The sequence below is a fragment of the Phyllobates terribilis genome, unplaced genomic scaffold (genome assembly GCF_046119375.1).
Source record: "Phyllobates terribilis strain yellow unplaced genomic scaffold, ASM4611937v1 Scaffold_3__8_contigs__length_932513732, whole genome shotgun sequence".
NCBI lineage: Eukaryota > Metazoa > Chordata > Amphibia > Anura > Dendrobatidae > Phyllobates > Phyllobates terribilis.
Genome location: NW_027362763.1, coordinates 481,341,989 through 481,358,805, shown reverse-complemented (window position 1 = coordinate 481,358,805; position 16,817 = coordinate 481,341,989). Strand labels below are relative to the sequence as shown.

General features: G+C 49.0%; 1 protein-coding gene across 3 annotated transcripts in view; it reads right to left on the bottom strand.

The window, feature by feature from the left end:
- The window catches only part of LOC141259632 (amine sulfotransferase-like), a 209,187-nt gene that overhangs the window by 171,748 nt on the left and 20,622 nt on the right, over positions 1 to 16,817 (bottom strand). The window contains exon 1 of one of the 3 annotated variants that reach the window (XM_073675892.1): positions 8,683 to 8,855. The exons of the other annotated variants lie outside the window; for them this stretch is intronic. The gene's annotated coding sequence lies outside the window, so the exon portion shown is untranslated. Of the gene's footprint in view, positions 1 to 8,682; positions 8,856 to 16,817 lie in introns of those variants that run through there. 3 annotated transcript variants of the gene reach the window in all.

Here is a 16,817-nt window from a genome sequence, read left to right as displayed (position 1 = left end):
CATCCATCTGGACCATCGAGCGCTGCACGGCACTCATCCGTGAACAAAACAGTTTTAAAATCAGTCTTCATGTAATGTTTGGCCCACTGGAGCCGTTTCTGCTTGTGTGAAGTGGATAGAGGAGGTCGACAGGATGGCGTATGCACAGCTGCAAACCTCTGAAGGACCCTGCATCTTGTGGTTCGGGGGACGTTGGAGGCACAAGCAGCTTCAAAAACTTGTCTGCTGCTATGACAAGGCTTTTTTGCCGCTGCTCTTTCAACCTGACGTAATTGCCTGTAGGAAAGAGTCCTCAATTTGCCCTTATCAGCACGCACACGTGTGTACTGTGAATCAGCTACATACTTCTTGATTGCCAAGACACTTCATCCTGATCATCGCACAATGTTGATTGTAGTCATGCCTTGACCTAAACACTCCACAATTTGTTGCTTCTCAGCAGCCGACACATCCTTTTTCTTTCCCATTTTGGCAGAAAATGTTGGCTGCTTAATAATGTGAGAGAGCCTTCTTAAGTAGTCTTGCCTTTCATTGGACACACCTGCCAAACTAATTAGCACAGGTGTCTGCAATTGCTTACAGTGATATAAAGAGCCCTGACACACATCACCATCAATGAGTTTAACTGACAAACAAACAAATTCTTCCCTTATCACTCCTAAACACTTTTTGCATAATAATTTGGAACGCAGTGTACATGTGCTTTTCCACAAAACACCAGTGGTTCACGTAGTGAATCTTACAGTTCTAACTTGCCAACCGTGGTCTGTATGGAATTGTTCAATAAAGGGCCCAAAATTAAGATAACATAGATGGGAGAGGTCTCTATGAATAGGAATTCCTAAGTATTTGATACCCTGTGAGGGCCAGGCAAAGGGAAAGTTGGACTGGATGGAATCCTATATGGATTTGGGGAGGGAGACATCGAGGGCCTCAGACTTCGCTGCATTGATTTTAAAATTTTACCATGTAACAAAGTGATCTATTTCAGCCATAACAGCAGGGATGGATATATGTGATTGAGTGATATATACTAGGACATCATCAGCAAATAGAGAGCACTTGTACTCGGTGCCTCCCACCTCAATCCACCTAATATTAGGGTTATGGCGAATTGATGAGAGCAGGTGCTCCGTCACTAGGATGTATAAGAGAGGGGACAGAGGACATCCCTGCCTTGTCCCATTGGTGATTGTGAAAGGTGATGAAAATGTTCTGACGCACCCCCTGGGCCTTGGGACACCCGGAGCCGGACCCTTTTTGGTGGATGCTGGTGGTTGTAGTCTTCGTGGCGGCGACCCGGTTCCGTGGCTCAGGGCGGTCAAACCAGTGGCGGAACTATTTATGTGGTTTTGATGTTTAAATGTCCGACTACGCCACCCGTGGATTGCGGTCAGAGTGAACCGCCGCTACAGGGCAGACCGCTGAGGCTGGTGTTGTGGGTGCAGCAGAGCGTAGCATAACTCCCCACGGGAGGAGTATAGCCTCAGGGCAGTGTATGCGGAGGATGGGGGTGATGGTGCAGGGCAGCAGCAGTAACGACACGGAGTCAGTGATGCAGTCCAGGGCCTTTACTCACAGTTCTTATTATCCAGACCACGTCTGCAGGTAACGGCTGCCCACGTCGTACTGTGCTCACCAGGTGAGGGGCTCAGACAACTCCCAGATAACTTTGGAGCACTTCACAGGACCCCCTTTGTGTGTCCTTTGTCTGGCCTTTCTTACCAACACTTCTGTCCGGCTGCCTCGGGCCTCCTCTTGGTAAACTTGGCGCCAGTTTCCCTGACCCTATGTGGTGCCTTCCTAGCGGGTGTAGCGAGGGGCTGCGCCACATAAAATGTCAGAGCCTCCGGTTTCTAGCTGAGGGTCGTTTCCTGCCTCCACTAGTTCGGGGACCGGTCTCCCCCTTTGGCCTGACCCCTCCACGCAGGTGGATTCGGGCGTGCGGTGGCGACTCGCCCGTCCGCACCCCTGGGATCCCTTCATTCCTCGTTCCTGGAGCCTTCTCCGCTCCTCTTCCTTCCTTCTCCCTCTTCCAGGCCTGGGCCTCTGTTACTAGGCCCGCCTCCGGAGCAGAGCTCATGCAGAGCCCCTGCTCCCTGCCACTTCTGCTCAGACTTCTCTGCACTAAACTAAGATGGTGCCCACCTTTTATACTCCCTTCTCAATGCACCCAGGAACTGCTTCCTCCCTGCTCCTGCACTACAGGGTTCCCCTTCCTCAGTGTTCCCTCCCCCCACTCCAGCCAGGGACAGGGACTGTCGTGCCCATCTCAGGGGCATATTGGTCGCCCTGCCCCACGGCAATGTGGTGTAATGCATGCAGGTGTCGGGTCCTGATCCACACTCCATCCTTACCTGAGAGTGAGATATCACACCTCTGGGTGAGGTGCAATACGTCTGTAGCAACCGAGCCCTCAGGGTGCTACAGTTCCATTTATCTTCAGCCTAGGTGATGTATTGCGATACAGGGCCGTGATTTTGGCTATAAAAGGGTCCCCTAGACCCCTACCCCAAGCTTTTTAAGAGAATCATATATGGCGTGCCAGGAGACTCTATGGAATGCTTTCTCAGCATCCAACGAGAGTATCTAATTACAAATTTTTAACTGCATCTAGCCCAGGAAATACTTTGTGCCTAGTAGCAGTGTCTGCTAGTCAGCGGATTATCCCGGCTGTTAAGCAAGCTACACCACCTGTAGTTTAGACACTTAATTTTTTCAAAGGAAATGCTTCGGGACCATGGGATACTTAGTGAAGAGCATCAGGAGGCACCCCAAGGCATAGGGGCTGGGACTGGCAGTAGGATGCCTTGCGGTGGACAGCCGAGCTCGATCCTTATAAAAGCTTTTTAACTGCAGCAGCTTTAGTGGACGCTACTGGAGCTGGAATTACCGCGGCTGCTGGCATGAGACTTGCCCTCCAATAGATCCTTGTAAATGGATTTAAAGTGTATTCATTCAAATTAGAGAGACAATTTAAATTAAAAAGCTTAGAGCTGCCTCCACCACAGGGGGGCTCGCTCGACCCACCAGCGGACAGGCACCAGTATTGGGAGAGGGGGGCTGGCCGTCAGGGTTCACCGCGGCTCTGGCACAAACCCGGCGACACGGAGGTGGCACGGGCAAGAGCGGACTGGCCGTGTCGGCTTCTCACTTTTTGGATTTTAGAAGGGCATGACATGCCTATATCTGTGTCTCCCCCTCCTTTTACTCCTCCACCTCTTTTCTTTTCGCATGACTATATGTACTTGTCACTTTTCCATGTGTTAGTTATGTCTTCTGAGCAGTTTGTCAGCTTTTGGACACCTTTGAAGGTGTTTTCTATGTGTTTCTATGTGTTTTTGTTTGCCTGCCATTGGTTTTAACGGTGTTCGAAGGTGTTCGACGAACAGTTCGACGAACAGTTCGGCGAACACACGGGTGTTCGACGAACCGAACCGAACTCGAACACTACGGGGGTGGCTCAACACTAATAATAATATAGTAATGAACACAAAGGGAAGAACAATCTTTCCCTAGTATTCCCTACATTGGTTCCATACATGACAATGGAGGTTGGCACCCTAATGTTATTTGATATGATGTTCCCATTCAACAACATCTTATCACAATGAAACCCTTATGCATGCTGATTATAAAACAGACGTAGAAAGAAGAGAAATCCAATAATAGGTATTGCTCTGTTCTTACAAGACCAAGAGAAATAAAAGACACAAGTAAACAATATACGTATCTCTTTGCTAGAGTGTGTCACGTCCTGATGCATTTGCTCTTGAACATGTGCAGGTTCATCAGGAGACCTATTTCAAAGCCTACAATGGTATACAGTATTTTTTTTTATGTAGTGGGCATCACTACTTGAGGGCACATCTTTAATGATGGACAATGGAAGCAGAAGTGATGACATAATGATGTCACCTCCTTAGGGATCATAAAAGAAGAAGGTTCCCTGTGGTGTGCCCTTCACTGCTGGAGCACACATCTTAAATGACGGAAAATTCCTTTTTGGACATCAACATACAGAGGGATCAGACTGGTATATTACCTACCATAACTTATCCTAAAACAACCACTGCTAACTCCTATAGGACTGCTATCACCCTAGTGGCCTCAAAAGACAAATCCCAAAAGGACAGTTTCTGCATTTCAAGAGAAACTGGTCTTCACTCACAGTCTCCAAAAATTCCAGAAAATAGAAATGTAACCCACCCAGGACCGCTTGAGTAGATATTAATGCATTACTCTTGGGGATAGACAAGTGCAGGTACAGATAAGATAGGGATTACATCCAAAACAACACCTTTATATACAGTATATCCATAAATGGAGCAAAACACACAGCAGTATTAATAGAGATAAGAACACAGTTCCCAACCCACCCTTTCTCACTCCACAAACACTGCGAGACCCTCATCCTAAACATATAACAAAACGGAGTACAACAAAACAAAAATATTAATGATAATCCTGAAATAAGTTCATGCTGCTAAAGTCCACCTGTAATGGTGAAAAAAAGAGGTCAATCATAACACAGTTGCATCCAAGCATAACTTGTTTTATAACAAAATATAGTGTCTGCCAGGGTATGGTCAAGGAAAAGCTTGAGGGGTTAAAGACCCCCTAAATGGAAGAGTACCAACCGGACTCAAAGTCACTGGCGAGGTGAGACTCTACCCAGACACCTCAACTCCAGCCAATCATGCACCTCCTGTGGAGTTTCAAAGAAGTAGGATCAATTGTCAGCAATGAAATTAAAGTAAAATGGATACAACCTTGTGTATTTAAGGTTGAGTTTCTTAAGTAGTTTCTTGTCAGAAGTAAATTTAGTTTTCTTGAACTGTAAGTCAACCAAGAAGTTTGGGTTCACATGGATCTGGGCATTCTCAAACTGGATAGGGCCTTTTTATTGCGACAAAATGAAGAATTATGTCTCTGTCCCCAATTTTCAAGAATTTTGCAATGAAGGTGTGAGGCAGAACCTTTTGGGGCAATGGCTGGGTAGGGATACGATGAGCTCTCTCTAATGTGAACAAAGCCAAGAAACTATACCATAGGTGGAGATTAGTAGATTTTGAATAAGTGTTGTGGGTCTCACCCCTAATAGGGGATGTACCAGGAGGTCATTGTCAAAGAGAAAGATGCCCCATGTGCATACTGGGCATGTAGATCACCTGGCGGATCAGGAAAAGGAGTACAGAATCCAACACCGAAAAGGATCTCACAGGTACCCTTGGAGAGTGCCTCACCAATAGTGTACTGTAAAAACACCAACAAAAGGCCCTAGTGAGATGGGGTCCAGAGGAGACAATTTCATGTAGAATCATACTCGTGCAGACAAAGAAGAATTGAGAAATGGGTAATAAGAACCCAGAGAAGACAAATCCCAGTCATAAGTAATGCTATAGATATCTTATGTACCAGATAATGAGAGTGGAGTACTTTGTACCAAGGGTGTACATAGAAATTATGGGGCCCCATAGCAGAAGTCCCATTTGCCACCCCCCACCCCTTCAGCAAGAAAAGAAAAAAAATAATATTCGGCTGGGTCGCAGAAGAGAATGTCTCACAACTTTGCAGACCTTATAAAGTAATTTTTCTCATATTGAAGCCACTTAATGTTAAGATACCCCTTTCATGGCCCCCATAAAGTATGTTGCCAACAAAAGTGCCCCCGAACACAGTATGATACTCCCACAGTGAATACCTCCAGACGCATAGTTTGATAACCCTACATTACTCCAACCCTGCAAACTATAATACCCCCACAGTGACCCCAACACAGTAAAATGGCCCCTACACAACCCTCCACATTGTATAATGGCTCGCATACAGTGCAATGGACCCTATTATTCCCCCAAACAGTCTAATGGGCCCCATATAGCCCTGCAACAGTATAATGGCCCCCACATAGCATAATGGATCTCACAGAGCCCACCAAACAGTGTAATGGCCCCCAGGATGCCGATACAGTTGAAAGTGTAATGCCAGGTGGCACCATGCCCACCCCGCCTCATGGGCCCCATAGCGGCTGCATGATCTGCTTCTATTATTTTGTGTGTTGAAACAGAGATGTTGCAATCACAGCGTACAATGGCAAAGTAGTACTAAGAACAGAATGAGTTAAAGTGAATTTAAATTTTAAAGATTGAACTAATATACAGTAAATATTTATATTTTATGACAGTTAGTCTGCCAACCAAGAAGGGCAGCCAGGCATCAGTGGAATAAATCTGCCGTCCCCTAACTCACACTGCCGAGTCTCAGTATATTCTACATGAAACAGCTTCAGCTTATGAATACACTTATTTTATGCTTCAAAGGAAATTTTATATCTCTACTTTTAGCAGTCATTGAATTGTGCTCAATCAGCTAAAATATTTTAGTTGTAGCATGTTGCATCTTTTGGAAATGGAATAGTTCTTCTGATAATAAAAGATTTATTTTTTTAAAGGAAACCTGTCATGTGGATTTTGATAAGTAAGCTACAGCGTTATTACACTGATTAAAATGATACCTGGATTGAAGAAATCTGGTAGTATTTTAATCAGTGTAACAGCGCCAACTTGACAATTACTGTAATTTACTTAGCAAAATCCAGATGACAGGTTTGCTTTAATAGTACTAGTTTATATATTGAATTGTTTTCTCTAACTACACTGCTCAAAAAAATAAAGGGAACACTCAAATAACACATCCCAGATCTGAATGAATGAAATATTCTCATTGAATACTTTGCTCTGTACAAAGTTGAATGTGATGACAACAAAATCACACAAAAATCATCAATGGAAGTCAAATTTATTAACCAATGGAGGCCTGGATTTGGAGTCACCTCCAAAATTAAAGTGGAAAAACACATTATAGGCTGATCCAACTTTGATGTAATGTCCTTAAAACAAGTCAAAATGAGGCTCAGTATTGTGTGGCCTCCACATGCCTGTATGGCCTCCCTACAACACCTGGGCTTGCTCCTGATGAGGTTGCGGATGGTCTCCTGTGGGATCTCCTCCCAGACCTGGACTAAAGCATCTGCAAACTCCTGGACAGTCTGTGGTGCAACGTGACGGTGGTGGATGGAGTGAGACATGATGTCCCAGATGTGCTCAATCGTATTCAGGTCTGAGGAACGGACGGGCCAGTCCATAGCTTCAATGCCTTCATCTTGCAGGAACTGCTGACACACTCCAGCCACATGAGGTCTGGCATTGTCCTGCATTAGGAGGAACCCAGGGCCAATCGCACCAGCATATGGTCTCAGAAGGGGTCTGAGGATCTCATCTCGGTACCTAATGGCAGTCAGGCTACCTCTGGCGAGCACATGGAGGGCTGTGCGGCCCTCCAAAGAAATGCCTCCCCACACCATTACTGATCCACTGCCAAACCGGTCTGAAGGATGTTGCAGGCAGCAGATCGCTCTCCACGGCATCTCCAGACTCTGTCACATCTGTCACATGTGCTCAGTGTGAACCTGCTTTCATCTGTGAAGAGCACAGGGCACCAGTGGCGACTTTGCCAATCCTGGTGTTCTGTGGCAAATGCCAAGCGTCCTGCATGTTGTTGGGCTGTGAGCACAACCCCCATCTGTGGACATTGGACCCTCATACCACCCTCATGGAGTCGGTTTCTAACCGTTTGTGCAGACACATGCACATTTGTGGCCTCCTGGAGGTCATTTTGCAGGGCTCTGGCAGTGCCCCTCCTGTTCCTCCTTGCACAAAGGCAGAGGTAGCGGTCCTGCTGCTGGGTTGTTGCCCCCTCCACATCTCCTGGTGTACTGGCCTGTCTCCAGGTAGCGCCTCCAGCCTCTGGACACTACGCTGACAGACATAGCAAACCTTCTTGCCACAGCTTGCATTGATGTGCCATCCTGGATGAGCTGCACTACCTGAGCAACTTCTGTGGGTTGTAGAATCCATCTCATGCTACCACGAGTTTGAAAGCACAACCAACATTCAAAAGTGACCAAAACATAAGCCAGAAAGCATTGGTACTGAGATGTGGTCTGTGGTCCCCACCTGCAGAACCACTCCTTTATTGAGGGGGTCTTGATAATTGCCATTAATTTCCATCTATTGTCTATTCCATTTGCACTACAGCATGTGAAATTGATTGTCAATCAGTGTTGCTTCCTAAGTGGACAGTTTGATTTCACAGAAGTTTGATTTACTTGGAGTTATATTCTGTTGTTTAAGTGTTCCTTTTACTTTTTTGACCAGTGTAATTAATCTGTATTAGGCTAAGTTCACACGCCGTGGTCATGCTGTGGCTTTTAACTGCAAAAGCCCAATGCTTCTGGGATCATTACACTGTATCCCCCCTGCACAATAGCTTAATTTCGCTGGAAAACAGCTGTTTCATTTGAAGAAGACGATTGTAATGGACTCGTGGCTTTTCAGGTGACACAGCCATTTCCCTGCGAGATTAAGTGATTATGCAGGGATGTGTGAACGCAGCATTATGTACATTCATAATTGAAAACTATCTTCTACAAGGAGCAACAAACAACAAGCAAATGTCATGGCTTAACAGACAGAATAATGATTTTGGCAGAGCACGCTGTTTACAGATCAAATAACAGCACCCATTGACACCTACTAGACAGAATGGAGACTAAAGGTTGTCTTGGACCTAGGAGTCCCATGAAAAACTTAAAGAACTTAAAAAAAACATATTGTTTCTCACCCCTTTATATTGTCTTCAGAAATGTATATAGTTTCCGTCCTCAGACTTGTCTGCTTCTCTGGGGTCCCTTGTTACACCCAGCACTTCTTATGTTCTCCTTGGAGCAAATTACCGTAAGAACCTTTGGGACACACCCTACATTCATATGCAACTGCTTAAAGGAAATAACTTGTCTTTAAGCTCACCTCAGGATAATGACCAACTTGTTTCACTCATTCTGGTTCTGTCACTAGACATTATCTTCATGCATCAACTTCACTATTTGGAGCAAAATGAACTGGTTTGCCCAGACATGCCACTACATTTAATAATAGGCTTTCACAGGCTTACAAATGAGAGTGGTGCTAAAATCTAAAAGCAAAATAAAGCATTACAGATTTATTTCAATATTAAGGGCCCGATTCATCAAACCTTGTACGCTGGCGTAAAAAGATTTTTAAAAGTCGCACAATTTTGAATCGATTTTTAACCCAGCTCCAACAAAGTGGGTGGAACAGGGCATGGCGACCGCTACTCGTCAAATTTATAACAAGCGGTGGCATATGCTACGCCGCATATCTAACTCTAGCAGGAACTAAAGTAGGATTTGTGGTGAATTGGGCACAGAGGTGCACGCCACTCATCTGATGCTCCTGATTCATGAAGAGGTGTACCCCTCTTCATGAATCAGGAGCATTTGACTCCAGCACATCTCCTCATGAAGACCAGCGAGAAAAACGCTGATTTTGATGAATCGAGCCCTACGTTTTTGTGGCTTTATAGTGCTAAGCTGTTATATGATCTCAGTCTCTCCTTGGGATAGTGTTCTAATGATATCTCCATCTGTCTACTTCTGTTCTATCTCATCTTCCAACCTACTTAAGATCTCTATTAGAGATGAGTGAATCGATCGGCGGAGGATAGTATTTGAATCAAATTTTCTGTTCTATGTGAATGCAAACAATCTGTGATTCGACTCAGAAGGACCAGCAAAAAAAATTCCCGGCACCATCTCATACACGACTCAAGACTCAGTGAACGTGCTAATAACATCAGGCGTGGCTGAACGCACTTCACATAATGCCCTGCAGAAATCAGATCACAAGATCTAACCCATGATATCCAGTATAAAAGATAGGGGCTGGCCATTTTATGCCTGTACTGTGTAAGGAAAGGCAATCAGAGCACAAAGGATAGAGATAGAAAAAGGCCTAATATGATTTTAGTGAATTACTTTACTGATGATGTACCAGATTGAAAATGGGATTTTCAGTCTGTGATTAGAAATCTAAGATTCACGTGATATACAGTTATGTAGCTGTATAGTCACTCAGTGTGACTGAATTTATTGATCTGTGATATATTGCAGTAACAGCATACACAGTAGGAAAAAGTGTTTTTTGACACACTGCCGATTTCGCAAGTTTTCCCACCTACAAAGAATGGAGAGGTCTGTCATTTTTATTGTAGGTATTTTTCAACTGTGAGAGACAGAATCTTAAAAACAATCCAGAAAATCACATTGTATAATTTTTACATACTTAATTTGCATTTTATTGCATGAAATAAGTGTTTGATACAATAGAAAAACAGAACTTAATATTTGATACAGAAACCTTTGTTTGCAATTACAGAGGTCAGATGTTTCTTATAGTTCCTGACCAAGTTAGCACTCACTGCAGCTGGGATTTTGGCCCACTCCTTCATACAGATCTTCTCCAGACCTTTCAGGCTTCGGGGCTGTCGCTGGGCAACATTGAGTTTCAGCTTCCAAATATTTTCTTTTGGGTTCAGGTTTGGAAACTGGCTAGGCCACTCCAGGACCTTGAAATGCTTCTTACGGAACCATTCTTTACTTGTCCTGGCTGTGTATTTTGGATCATTGTCATGCTGGAAGATATGACTCATCTTCAATGCTCTTACTGAGGGAAGGAGGTTGTTGGCCAAAATCTTACAATACATGACCCTACCCATCCTCCCTTCAATTTGGTGCAGTCATCTTGTCCCCTTGTAACACAGGTGCCAGAGTGCAACGCACAGAGACACAAGGCGGGAACAGTCAGGGATTGATAAAACCACTTTATATGTATAACAAGTATTACGCAAGGAGGTTAGTAACAGGGATAATAAACAACAACTTGGAATAACAATAAGAAATAGTTTCAGTGAATAGCGGTAAAGTTCTTTGCAAAAGTGTGATGCACCCAGTCGTGGGAGTCAGGCATGAGTTCTCTTTCTCTTTGTATGGCCCTAGCGGGAGTCACCAGTTCTTCCTGCTAGGCCGCAAGTCTCTTCCAGATAAAGTTTATCAGATCCTGTTTAGCCTCTCACGCACCAATAGGCCCCCACCAAACCTGAGATCCTAATCCCAACTGTCCCCGGTACCGTAGGTAAGAGTTGGTTCTTCCACTGCTGCTGGCGCATCTCCCCTGTCGCAGTCCTCTCTCAGCTTTTCTTGGCTTGGCCGTCGAAGGTAATCTCTCATGCTTGGGGCAACAGGGTCCAGACATCAGCTCTTGACAGGTATCAGATCCTGGGAACTTACTCAGTGTGGGGCGCAGGTCCTGACTCTGACCAACATGTGCAGGGCTCAAGGCGCTTCTGTGAGGAGTCCGGAGCCTCTTAGGCGATGTCCAACTCTGGTGCAGCAAAGCCCTCCGGCTGAGGCCTGTCGTGCTGGGCTCTGCTGTCCCTCTGGAGCACGTCTGCTCCACTCTACAGTCTGGCGCCAAATATCTGGCTGCAGCGTTATCTCCGGTGCACATACACACCTTGCGCTCTCTTGGTGCCAAAAGCCCCCTACAATCTGGCACACAGGGACTTTATACCCAGGAAACCCTCTGGGTCAACTGATCAGGTCCAGCACACAAAGTCTGCCGGCATCGGCTAACAAGGGGACTGGCAAGCCCAAGGGAGGCAAGGGGAGTGCCCCATGGTCCGAGAGGGACCCCGATGAGTCGGCGGAGGCTTTCTCCCAGCGGGTGGTGGAGATGCTGCGGTGCCACGAGAAGGGGAAGGTGGCACTGGCGAAACTCCTACTGGAGCTGCGGCAGGCCAAGGCGCTATATAATGCAGCAGCCCAGAGGAAGCGCCCGGCGATCGCCACACAAATACAGAGGGTTAAGGATAGGATTGCCGAGGTGGAGCAGAGGCAGGCGGAAATAGAGAGGGCTGGGGGTCCCTTTCTTGAGAAATTCTCTAACGATCGGCGGTTCTCGGGCCAGGAGGGGTTAACCACGCAGCAAGGAAGGGGGGCGTATGAAGGGGGCCTGCCGGCCAGTAAAGGCCCACCCAGGACTATGCATGGCAGCCAGGAGCCTGGAAAGGAACCTTTGTCTGGAGCCCTGCCCCCTGTCCCACCCACCGCAGCACTGGGTGCTGCCCCAGGGGTTTCCCCAGCCATGGTGGAGGAAGAGGCGAGCTGTTAGTGAGAGCAGAGGATAGTGTGGGTGTGGGCACAGAGGCCGGGGGATCGCGGTCCTGGGCTCCGCCCCTTGTCCCACCCACCTCGGAGCTCGGCGCAGCGGCTATGAGAGCCATAGGAGGAACTGCAGAGCCCAGCGGTCCCCGGTCCGGCGGCCCGCCCCTTGCCCCGCCCACCTCAGCGCTCGGCGCGGCCACCATGAGAGACACACATGGAACTGCAGAGCCCAGCGGCCCCCAGTCTGTCAGCCCGCCCCTTGCCCCTCCCACCTCGGTGCTCGGTGCGGCCACCATGAAAGCCACGAGTGGAACTGCAGAGCCCAGCAGTTCCCGGTCTGCCGGTCCGCCCCTAGTCCCACCCACCGCAGCTCTCGGCGCTGCCTCTGTACAGTCTGTGGGTGGAGGGAAGGAGGGAGACAGGAGGGACATGAAAGTAAAAACAGCTAGCAAAACTTATAATACCACAAGGCTCAGCAAGCCTTGCGCCGGTGCCCCACCCCTCGTCCTGCCCACCGCAGCACCTGGAGTTGCCCAGAAGAAACCTGCGGCTGGGAGGGAGGCAGCAGGGAAGACAGCTGGAAAGACAGCAGGGAAGATAGAGGCAGATCCAGGAACAGGGTCCCAGGAGGTGACAGTAACCCCGGTCAAGCAGCCTGCCAGCATTACCGGGGAGCCTCCTAAATCTTCCGGTCTGCGTCCTGAGCAGGTGGCGCTGCCTGCCTCCAGCAAATCAGAGGAGGAGGACATGGAGGCGTCTTCGGGGTCCGGGGGGCTCATGGCGGCCATCCGGTTGCTGGAGTCCCTGGAGAACCTCCAGCATTTTTGTTTCGGGGACGAAGATCCGGGACCCGGAATGGAGAAGAAGGGACGCAAGAAGAAGGCACAGGAGACGGTGAGTATGCATTACGTGTTTAATGATGATATTGATGCTGCTGCTGTCTCCTGTGTAACCCCCGCTGGTCAAGGGCACCCTGATCATGATGTTGGTCCACGGCGCAGGTCCGGTGGGGAGAGTAAAGGCAAATGTAAGGCGAGTGGTGATGGTGTGACAATCCCTACGGAGGACAGTAGGGGTGGCAAATGGTCATCGCTGGTGGTGGCGCCAGACATATTCAGTGTGGTGGAGTTCCCGTCTCTGTCTCCCATGGCCTCTGGGTCTCGGGCAGAGGGAGGTGGGGGTTGTGGCGGTGGAGCTGGAGCGGCTTTTTCAGAGATCTTGGCTGAGGTCCGGAGGATGGTGGGGGAGGAGAGAGCCACTGCTTCCGTATTTGGCCAGACGGTTGAGGGGCCGCATGCTGGGGACAAGGGTGCTGGGAGTAAACCGGCTGGGGTGTCTGCACCTGTGAGGTTGGTAAAACCCGGCACCCAAAATCCCGGCCCCTGTGATACCCAGCGCATGAATATTGGAGGGTCCAAGGTGGCAAAGGGGGAGAAGGGGAGTAAGGACATTGCTGCGGATGTGGTGAGTGTCCTGAAACACCCCCCCCAGTGATGCCGGGACCTTGGGTAAAGCCGATAGTACCCCACCTGTTCTGGCTGGCATGGATGGGGTGCATGAAGTGGGGATGAATGGGGTACATGAAGAAGGTGAGGATGTAGGTGAGGATGCAGGTATAGAAGTGATGAGTGGTACGGCTGGTGGTGATGGTAGTGGTGCAGGGGCGGTAGGTGAGGCTGTGAGGCAGAGTGTGAGTGTGAATGAGGGGCCGAGTGTGAGGCCAAGGAATCCCGGTTCGTTAGCGGCCTCGTTAGAGGGCGGTTCGCATGTCCGCACCTTTGCGGTGGCCGCTGCCGCGGGTAGTGGAGGGTCCTTGTCAGGGGACTCTGGGCAAGGTTTCTTGCAATGGCGTCTCCTGGACGCCCTGAAGAGGGGAGAGCAGTCCATTACAGTGGAGGGTAGGGAGGTAGAGTTAGCATTCTGGATTGACCGACATGGTCTGTCCGCCTTCCGAGAGTTAGGGGCAGAGAACGTTAGGTGGTCTCTGCCGACAGCAGGGCAGGGTGGCGTCCGTAGGAATGTGATCCGTCTCCGGTGGGAAGGCAGTGAAGCATGCCCCTCTAGGGACAAGGTGGTGGAGCTTTTCCTGGGGATGGGCTTCAGGGCTGATGACATCTATGCACTGATTCATCCCTATGGTGCCACCTTTTTCGACGTCAGCTTTGTGAGATCGGAGGGCCTAGAGCTCTTCTGGTCTCAGTATGAGCTGGCTCGGATTTGCCCTGAATGGCGAGGGTTTATAGTCCAGGCTATCTCTCGCCAAAATTCAGTGAAGAAAGTGACCGTGCTCACCAGTAACGAGTAACTTTCTGAGATGGACATTATGACCTGGCTGAGCAGGTATGGGGAGGTGGTCCAGATTCCCAAAAAGAATCTGGACAAGCATGGCATCTGGTCGGGGGCCTGGACCTTTATGGTAAAACTGAAGGTCTCGGGTTACTCGGTTACCCACATTCCCACTTCAACATTCTTGGGAAGGGACCGAATCCTGATCTTTTACCAGGGGCAGCCGAAGTTGTGCCATAGGTGCGGCAGCCCCTCTCACTTCAGCGCGGGGTGCAAGGTGGAGAAGTGCGCGATGGGTGGGTGGGTGGGTCATCTGGCTGCAACCTGTAGGGACATTCGGTGTAACCTGTGTGGTGTCTTGGGACACTCGTTTAGTCGCTGTCCACGCTCCTATTCCAATGTTGGGAGGAGGCGAGGACCAGACCAGCCGGTGAAGGAACTAGCGGTGGCGTAGGAAGTAAGGGACTGGTGAGGAGCAGACCTCCCCCTGAGGCGGGAGGGAAAGAGCAGCGTCCGAGGAGAGTGGTGGAGAGGGACCTGGGGGTTATGTCCCTGCCTCTGGTCCCTAGTTCGGGGGAGCTTGCAGCTGAGGTCCTGGACAGTGAGATAGACGAAGAGGTCAGGAGGATGGTCAGGGAAGATGGGGCCACCGCTCCCTTATCCTCATCCAGCGAAGGTGTGGATGAGAGGGGGAATGAAGAGTGGCAACAGCAAAAGAAGAGGGAGAAGAAAAGGGTGAGGAAGAAGGGTAACTCGAAGGAGAAGGCCACCCGGGGCCAGGTGCCAAAGGAAGGCTCTTCCTCCCTTCCTCCGGTGGAGCTCTCCAACCAGTACCAGGCCCTAAGCGAGTCTCCCTTGTCTTTGGATGGGGGGGAGGAGGGGGGTCTGGTGCTGGGGGTTGCAGACAAGGATGTAGGGGCTAAAGGGGGCACCAGGCCCGCAACATCGGGGGTCGGGGAAACCGGGCCTCTGGTGGGGGGGGTTGACTCAGGGCCTCCTGACAAGGGCAAGGGTGCGCCTGAAACAGTTGTGCCCATTAAAGTTGTGTCTGGAACAGCAGGTATGGATGTGTCGGTGTGCCTGAAGCGTGCTATAGGAGGAAAATGGAACACATGTAAAGGGTAAGGGGGGTGGGAAGAAGGTCGCTGTCCAACTTGATCACTCATGATGGCGGCACTCACAGCGTTGACGCTGGCGACCATTAATGTTACCAGCATAAAGTCTGATGCGGCTAGGTTCACGGCCTTTCATTTTCTCGGCCAGCTTGACGCCGACATTTTGTTTTTGCAGGAGACCAGGTTGGCCGATCTCATGTCCCTTAAAAAAGCTAAGAGGGAGTGGGTACACGGGACTTCCTATTGGTCTCTTGCGGCTGAGCAGTATAGCGGGGTGCCAGTCCCTTTCAAGACCGCAGATGTAGTATGCCGATGGGTTATTGAGTTGGAAATGGGGAGGTGCTTGATCTTGGATGTGTTCATAAGGGGACAAGAGCTTCGGCTCATAAACATCTATGGTCCCCAGACTAAGTGGGACCACAAGTGTCTCTTTATGAGTATTAAACCCTTTTTGTTTTGTAGCCGACATGTGGTCTTTGGAGGGGACTTCAACAATGTCTCGAGGCCCCAAGACAGAGGAGGTTGGCCTACGACAGCATCGCCTTGAATAGCATAGTTAGTGAGCCTCGTCTAGTGGATGTCCACATCCGGAACACCACGGGCCACGCGGGTTACACTTATTTCAGAGGTAGTCAGAGTAGGTCTAGAATAGACAGGTTTTATTTGAAGGAGGAGGCAGTCTCTTCACCTTTATCGGTGGTAGAGGTTGAATTCTCCGACCACTGTCTGATTATGTTTTCTCTGAATGTTACAGAGACTCCTCGGATGGGAAGAGGGTTTTGGAAGCTGAATTCGTCACTCCTGAAGGAAGTAGCTGTAAGACAGTCCTTTGAGGATTTCTTTCAAAGTCAGGTACCGCTACTGGGCCTTGGTAACACTAAGTCAGAGTAGTGGGAGATCTTCAAACATCGGGTGGCGAGATTCTTCCGCCAGCTTTCTAACCTCAGAAGCCTGAACAAGGATCTCCTGTATCAGGGCCTGAGGAGGAAACTCGAGGAACTTGTCTCGACTGGGGGTGGCCATGAGGACATCACCAGGGTGAAAGCCTTACTCAAGAGATGTCAGTATGATAGGCACTCATGTTTGGTTTTTGAGAGGGACTTCGGGAAGTATCGCTCGCCCGACCCTTACAGAAACTGCAAGATGTCAGTGAGTAGTAAGATAGTGGCGGGTCTGAGGGACAGTACAGGATCCCTGACCAGGTCCAGATCAGGGATCTTGGAGGTCATCAGATCCTTTTACTCACATCTCTTGGGGAGGAAGGAGCTGGATCAAGATGAGACGTCGGCTTTCCTGGCGGAGGCCATTCCTGAATCAGGGGTAGACCCCTCGCT